This window comes from Biomphalaria glabrata, chromosome 6 (genome assembly GCF_947242115.1).
Source record: "Biomphalaria glabrata chromosome 6, xgBioGlab47.1, whole genome shotgun sequence".
Lineage (NCBI taxonomy): Eukaryota > Metazoa > Mollusca > Gastropoda > Planorbidae > Biomphalaria > Biomphalaria glabrata.
This window is the reverse complement of record NC_074716.1, coordinates 31,273,729-31,282,210: the sequence shown is the minus strand read 5'-3', so window position 1 is coordinate 31,282,210 and position 8,482 is coordinate 31,273,729. Positions and strand designations below refer to the sequence as shown.

Below are 8,482 nucleotides of genomic sequence, written 5' to 3'. Positions count from 1 at the left end.
TATATATATATATATGATTAAAACTTGTTATTGATAACCGATCTTTTTATTATGTCGTTCCCCTGTTAGCCGATTGGGTGGAGTGGGGGGGGGAGGGCGAATACCTCTACTGTCCTTCCCACCTAAACTTTTTGAGTGGGGGGGGGGGGGGGGTCCTACTTTTATTTAGAAATCATAGAGAAAAAAAAATTGTTGAATTAATATATAATTTTTATATTATGTCGCTACACTTCTGGTATCTTAGCCGATTCGGTGAGATGGGGGGGGGCGGTCCTATTTTTATGGAGAAATCATAGTTTGTGAACAAAATTAGTTGAATATCTATATAATATAAGCTACATAGTGATGTTTTAAGTTTTAACCCATTTGTATATTATGTCGCACACACACTCTGATCTCAAATTTTATCATAAGTAAATATAAAATGAAAAGGGTTGTACCAGGTGCAATCGCCTTCCGCCCGTCGGACAAACCAACACTTTTTTCTTTTTGTATTTTAGTTAAGAAATTACTAAATTAAAAAAAAAAATTCACTAATATAATTTATATATCATCATCATCACTCCTTTGAGTTCCTCATGGAACATAGGGCCTCGACAAAAACACGCCACCCTCCACGGTCTCTCGCTAGTTTTTTGATGGTTTCCCAGCTCATCCCAGTCTTCTCTGCTTCTTCAAGTATTCTGCGTCGCCATGTTCTTTTTGGTCTTTCTCTGCGTCTTGTTCCCTGGCGGTTCCACTCTAAGGCCTGTCTAGCTCTGTTGTTGGTATCTTTTCTAAGGGTGTGACTAATCCATCTCCACTTCTTCTCTAAGATCTGCATCTCTATATTTCTCTGTCCATTCATCTCCCACAGTTTGGTGTTTTCAAGGAACAAATCGGTTGTATTTGCCATGTAGTAAAACATCATTCAAAATGTCCTTTTTTTAATAGGGTGAATGATGAGTTGTAGACGTCAGGAGAATGCGTTTCTGCAGTGAAGAATGCAAGAAAACGAATTTGGCATCGGGGCATCGGGGGGAGCTTACAACGCTCCCGCAGACCCCTAGCTGTCAAGAGAAAAGTCTAAACATGGCTTTTTTTTTTGTTTGCTTCTGTTTCGAATAATGTTTTTTCGGCGGCGATCCTTAAAGTCTTAATCTAAATATGTTGGGTATCTTATCTTTTCAAGGAATAAATCGGTTGTATTTGCAAGGTAGTAAGGGCCTGTAAATTCATATTAGAATATTTTTCAAGTAAAACAAGGTACTTTTTTAATAGGATAAATAATGAGCTGTAGATGTCAGGAGAATTCTTTTATGCAGTGAAGAATGCAAGAATACGCTTTTGGCGTCGGGGCTTGGCCCCGATCCCCACTGGGGGTTCTTACAAGAGTAAGGCCTCAATATGTCTGGTTTTTTTGTTTTTTTTTGCCAAGGCTGAGAAACACTGCTTTTTAAAAAAATTCTATATATATATATATATGCTGTAAGCGCGTTTATGCTTATGGTTAGGGTTTACAGGGCGTTAGGGTTAGGGTTTGGAAAAAAAATCGTCCCCCCGCCCACTCCAAAGTTCTGTATCCGCTAGTGGGGTGGGTCCAATCAACAGAAAAGCAAGAAACCAAAATAAATAAAACATATTAAAGTGACTGAATATCTTGTTGCTTTCTTTAGTTCTCTATTCATTAGTCAAAGTTAGAACAGTAAGTTTATAGTAAAATCAATTCAAATAAACTAAAAACAAATAGATTCTATTTTTAATGTAACACTTTATTTATTCCCTGATAATCGATCAGCGTCTTCGACTTTATCCGTTAGGAGTTTGTCCTGTAAAGAAATAACACAATATAGAGTTATACGGATGTTTGTTATAAAACAATGTTAAAGTTCGTACGTTTCTTCATTGGTAAGTGGGCTGTAGTTCAATATAGTTTAAGAAAATGACTAAACCACTGTAAACATTACCCCCTCCCCTTCTCTTTCTCTTAGACACATACTCACATAAATACAGAGAGAGAGAGAGAGAGAGAGAGAGAGAGAGAGAGAGAGAGAGCGAGCTCTTGTTCCATATCGTAAGTTTTGAAATAGAATAAGAAAGTTCAAAAGGAACCGTTTCAATTAAGAATGGTTGAAGCCCTTACAAAAAACTACTACCTATTGGGGAACAAATGACTGTTGATTTGCAATGGAGTTTGTCCTGACATTCAGACATTATGATGCACTCTGTATCAGGAGGACAGCCCTGTAAAGAGAAAGGTGTACACCTTGAAACTGCGGGTTCGATCAAACGGACCATTATATTACAACCTATTGAAAAAAAAATTGAGCTCCAAATTAGGTTAAGTTTTAAACTGTATCGATTGACTTTTAAAATGTGGCATCAGCTCGATGCTCAATCAATCTTGTAGTAAGACATTATGAATGTATCTTGTGTGGGCTTAGATCATCAAGTCTATCTGAGGTTGTATTGATAAGTCTTCTACTATTAACAAATGTACTAGAATCTACAAATGTCCTATTTCTGAGACTTGTAACATGCCGGTAATATAAGTTCAACCTTTGTGTTCCCCTTTTAGGCCTAGCGATATAGAGGGAACCTTTACTTTTCCCTAACTAATATCAGGTAACCATTAGAGCTGGGTGGACTCAGAGGCCCCCAAAGATCCAAAAATAAAAAATCCCAGTCTTCAACAAGATTCGAACCCGGGACTCCAGGCTCAGAAACCAAGCGCTTTACCACTCAGTAACTGCGCCTCTAGATGTCAATGACTACAACCCAAAGAGGAAGAAATGTGTATTCATTATTTTCTGTTCAGAGCTCAAGACATTTGGATCAATGGAAGTGCCAGGTCATGGAGGATGCTAAAAGAAATGGATGAACTCTAAGTAGTGAGTGCAATAGGAGATTGCAGGTAGAGAATACAAAAGTATTTATCTTAAAGCGTAATAAAAGACTGTTTAACAGAGAGAACTGAACGTAAGACCTCTGCAGTATAAACACCTGCGAAATAACAATTATATCACAGTACCTTGCCAATACAGCGTGGGTCTAGTAGCTGTGCAAAAGAAACCTCTACCAAAGCGAACTGTTGGAAATCAAACAGAATGAATGTTTATCTATATTGACACACAAGTTCGTTACCTGCCTACCTCTATACACAGGTAATTGATAAATCAAACTTAGATAAAATTATGTAGATACATTAATCTTAATGCTCCTTTTTTTGAATAATCGTTCATGAAAGTACTTGATTATGTTTCTTTAAATGTACAGACTTTCCTTTCAAAAAGTGCACCTGTTCTCTCACTTTCTCTGTCAAAATATGAACTATGTACATACCATTACGACTAGAAGACCTACAGCGATCATCTTATCATCTTATCATCTTGTTTGTAACATTCAGCCTCATTGACCTTGCAACAAATACGCATAAGGCCGACAACCGAGTCTGTAGCGAAAAATCGATAGTGACATCTGGATTTGTTTACCATTTTTGTAGAATTGACACCATTTTTGTTCTATAAATCACAAGCCCTGTGCATCTACCCTTTTCAGAGCTGGTGCAGAAGAGTGCAGTAAGATGTATAAAACAACACAACAACATCAAAAAAGGAGTTCTATTTACTTTTAGTTTGGAACTTCTATAAGGTTTTATTTTTTATCTAATGTCCAGAAAACTGTCTGCTGTTGGAGTTTTAGAACCTCCAAATAATACTATCGGAACGTGACATGGTCCCAATTCCTTTCTGGTTTGACATACATGTGCAGACTACGTAACATAGACTCTCCCATTGTACTGTTGAGGTGTCCAAAAAGGTTCGAGATATATCCCTTTATGAACCTTTGACCAGGGAAAGGCTTTTATCGAGTGGCCAGGATGAAGGATTGGCTATTCACCGACCCCCTTGACTGGAGGCCCAAATCAACAAGACGATCATTTAATCACATTCGTTTGTTTATGGGTAACGGTCCTTTGAGCCAATGGGTTCCTCCATCCCCTGCGAGGCCGGATGGCGAGCCCACGAGGGGGGACTAACCCCATATTCCTATAATGTACCATTGCGTTCCAGCCGTCACCAGCCGTATGGACCCTGCTGGGAAACCATGCAACGGATTTGGACAGGTTGGCAAGCCTTTTTTTACATCCTCAATACTAGCAAGTACTCTCGCTAGAGCATAACTGTGGTAGCCCAATGGTTCTTAGCCTTTCCACAGAGGCACCAGGATGAGGCACAAGGGAGCTGGATTCCTCGGCTCCATGTTTTTATCTTGTCAGAATGTTGACTTATTACAGACTAGTACCTTACAGTTTGATAAATCCAGTTTTATTTTTCCCATTTATATTTGCACAGTTGTTGTACCCCTCAAGTACAACTAGGAATCATGAATCATGCACTAGAAACAATTTCGGACATACGTGCCTACAGAAATCTGACATCTTGTTGTTGTTTTTTTTTTGTGATAAACTTAAAAAAAACTTTTCTCGTTCAGACTACTAGCTTATGCTCGTGTATTTGCGACGATGAATTTATAATTGATGAGCTGCGGCAGGTATATTACAATGAGCAGCGGAAATGATCATGATCTATATACCTTTTCTCGATAACTTTGACTACTCAACAGTGTTATATGGTCTGGACTCTTGCTATGTTAACTTGTTTGTTATTGTAAAATAAAGCATAATCCGAGAAAAAAGCTCGAAATACAAAAGCCATTGACAGTGGAACTTTTTCAACGTTCTGTACACTTTCATGATAATCATCACGATTATATTTTGGAGAGATGTGCATTGTATCCACAATCATCTGACATACACGGATTCAGAGTTGACTAGAAATTTATCCAACAAATGAACTAAGCGCTGAATATTTTTCTTGAGTTTAAAGAAAATAAATAATCCTAAGTACAAGTCACTTAAACAATGACTTGTAAAAACACAAAGTAAGGCAGTGTTTCTCACATTCCCGGGTGGCGACTCACTAGATAACATTTTCTTTTAAGCCCACAATAGAAGTTAGAGCCCAGAGGAGCGATGTATGCCTCGACAGTGAGGCCCTTGAGTTTTTAAAGAATGTAATAAAAAAGAAAAGAAACTTAGTCATAATTGTGTAGGTTTTATTTTTCATTGATATTCATTGAACACTGTGTGTAGAATCCAAAGTGACGTCATGAACGTTCACTAAAACGTTGTTTTTTGGGTTTTTTTAAAACAAAATTGTGTTGCCTACATCATTTTTAAGGAAAAAGTTATTCCTGGAGAAAGAACTGTAGTTGCGGAAGGTTTCCGTTCAAGTCGACAACGGATCTGAACCTTATTTTTGCCGCCCCCCCCCCCCCCTTCCTTGTTGTTGATCGGTTGTTGGCTTGTAGCTCCAAACAACTAGTACAACTGATCCGATGAAGGCGTTTTATATTTTTTGATAAATAAACTTTGAATAACTTTAACAAACTTCTTTGTGAACAAAAACTCAATATAACTGTTATTATTTACGATTTAACTTGAGATGAATCATAGATATAATAGTAATGACATAAACTGATATTTAAACAAAATCTAGCTCACAACCAAAATAAAATCTTACGCTTTCATGTCTTAAGATCGTCTCACATTTGCACTAGGCACGTTAATTTCATCGTCACTGTGTAACCAACCAATCAATCACTTAACCTCTTCTCACCGACGTTTAGGAAACACACACACTCCATAACACACTCCATAACACCCCTTTTTGTCAGGACGTTGCGCTCTCCCCCCTCCATATAAGAGGAACTAACTCTCCCCCCCCCCCTCCCCCCACTAATGAAAATGTTTTTTAAAATTACCAGTAATAGATTTACTTACAGGGCGGGCCATTAGACTCAAAACAAAAATTACAAGCAACCAGCGAAAATTTAATGCCAGAAATGAGTAGGCGCTTTGGGAAAGAACCCGTGGGAATCCCTCGGCCGCTGCTATATTTTATTTGTTCTAGTTTTCAAAATAATATCGAATATCGTTTCTATTTTCAAAGAATAATGGAATAATAAGAATTTATTTAAAATATTATTGTTTTTAATTTAATAATTTTTTTATAAAAACTAACCTTAGAAAAATGATTTGGCCGCCCCCTAAAGTCGGCCGCCTGCGTGCAATGCATACATTACACAATAGGTAGCGGCGGCCCTGCGTACAATTGTAGAAATGTTTTCCTTTTGACCACAACATTAAATAGCATCTGGCATGCATGTAATGAAGTAATTAATTAAAATATTCATTTTGACTCTAATAATAAAAATATGAAATAATTACATTATTAGTTTACACAGTTTGGCTAAAACAATGTGAATAAATAATGAATGATATCTAATTGGGAAGCGTGTTCGAGAGGTTAAGTGCACTTGAACTTAGATTGGCTTGGCTACCTATGGAGGGGGCTCGAGGTTCGACACCCGACTCTCTGACAGAAACTGCGAAGCCGCTGACCGACCCAAAAATGTATCGGCACTGCCGTTCCCTAGGGTACACCAGCTGCAGGAAAGGGGGGAACTGATGTGTGTGTGTGTGTGGGGGGCGACATCGTTCCGACCACAGATAATGCCCAGGCATTTATCTCAATTCCATGCCCTATTGGTATAAATGCATATGATAGTACTTCTATGAAATTTTATTCTTTTTATTTTTTAATTATTGACAGGCATTTTTCGAATATAAAAATAGTTTAAACCATCCTCCAAGCTATATTTATTAGGGTTTTAAATGTAAATAAAGAAAACAATTGTGAACTTGTGGTTTAGATATGTTGTTGTTTTTTTCAGACTAAATGCCTATGAAAGAAACTAATTTTGGAAAAGTTGATGGTACTGACTATGGTTACTCCCAATTTAAACTACTTTGATGTGAACCCAGATACAATGTTGCCTGATGTCACAGAAAGATCAATATCATCCTGTTTGGGACAGTCCAATGCACAAATCAGCAAAACTACTTTATGATGAAAGGTAATTTACTTTTGAAAAATATGTACACTATTCTATGTTATTATGTTGGAATTGTTTATTCTCATCTTTAAATAGAAATGCTATTATTATAATGTTACCACGCTAATACTTTTGTCAAGTAAATTGTAATGTCCTACCCTACCATAGCAATATATATATATATATATATATATATAGAGAGAGAGAGAGAGAGAGAGACAGAGAGAGAGAGAGAGAGAGAGAAAGATTGGAAAGATGATATGATATGTTAAAAAAAATGAAACTGTATATTGTTTAATACATTTTTACTTTATTTTTCTAAAATTAGGTACATTGAGTACTTGAAACACTGACAAACTGAGAGTTTTGTATTTTTTAAAGCAGCTATATTTGCCCAAATGAAGAAAGTTAAGTATCTAGCAGATTTAAAAATGGACACAAATGGCATAATTATGAAGTGCAATGTGAGTGTCCAGTCGGCATGGGTCCAAGTGCACACTGTAAACACATACAAGCGATACTCTATGGACTAAGTAGATTGAACAAGTTTAAAGAATTGACAAATGACAACAATTCCATGTAGTAAAAAAAACATAAAGGTTCACCTGTACAAGTAGAGTCTTTGAAACTTTTGGTTCCAGACAATATAATCTATGATCCCCGCACATACAAAATGCCTACAGAAAATTATAATTCATTTTTTAGAAACATTTGGATGTCTGCTAAAGATGTCCCACAAAGATCTATTTTCCAACTATATGAACCTGCCAATATTTGTGCTTATGTCAATGACCATGAGTACACTAAAGTTCCTTTAGTAGATATTTATTTTAAAAGAAAAGTATAGGACTAAAAGATGTTATAAATAAATGAGGATATTATTAAAATAGAACAAAACAATAACTAGAGGACAGTCATTGAACAAATCATGGATGGAAGAAAGACTAAAAAGGGTTCAGTCATCAAATTTTGGTAGTATTTGTAAGGCAGGAGATATAACTGTATTGGATAACTTAGCATTAAAATGTCTGAAAAAGGTTACCTTAAAAATTAGTGCAATTAAACACGGACATAAATATGAAGCCACTGCTATCAAAAAGTTTAAATTATATGGTGGCCATAAAGTACAAAGATGTGGAATTTTCATTTGTTATGTATTTCCATTTTTGGGATCTTCTCCTGATGGGATTGTTAAATTGCCAGATGGCACTATGGAAATAATTGAAGTTAAATGTCCATACGTGGCAAGGGAAAAATGCATTGATGTCGCTACTGTGCCATACCTATGTGTCACAGATGAGAGAATTTCTCTAAACAAGTGTCTAACAGCAACACCATGATACAAGTTTGACATGTCTTTGTTTATACTTAAGAACAGTTGAATTTAGCATGTTAAAAGTAACAGTCATTTTCTAATAGCATTATAATATTACAATATTGTATTATTGTAGTATAATAATTGTAATAATCAATTAAAGACTTTTACCACTTTATCACAGTAAAAAAAACAAAATTTTAAGTACAATGTACATCAAGAATAAAG

The 8,482-nt window shown here is 36.2% G+C and overlaps 1 long non-coding RNA gene and 1 pseudogene across 1 annotated transcript; one reads left to right on the top strand and one right to left on the bottom strand.

Moving 5' to 3' along the window:
- Positions 1 to 1,730: 1,730 nt before the first annotated feature.
- LOC106080302 (uncharacterized) lies at positions 1,731 to 3,517 on the bottom strand. The gene is made up of 4 exons (XR_001220166.2): positions 3,322 to 3,517; positions 3,011 to 3,067; positions 2,136 to 2,223; positions 1,731 to 1,808 (listed from the first exon to the last, which is right to left on the bottom strand). It is a non-coding gene; the product is annotated as an uncharacterized LOC106080302 (long non-coding RNA).
- Positions 3,518 to 4,033: 516 nt separating this feature from the next.
- Positions 4,034 to 8,279, top strand: LOC129926861 (uncharacterized; annotated as a pseudogene).
- Positions 8,280 to 8,482: the final 203 nt, after the last annotated feature.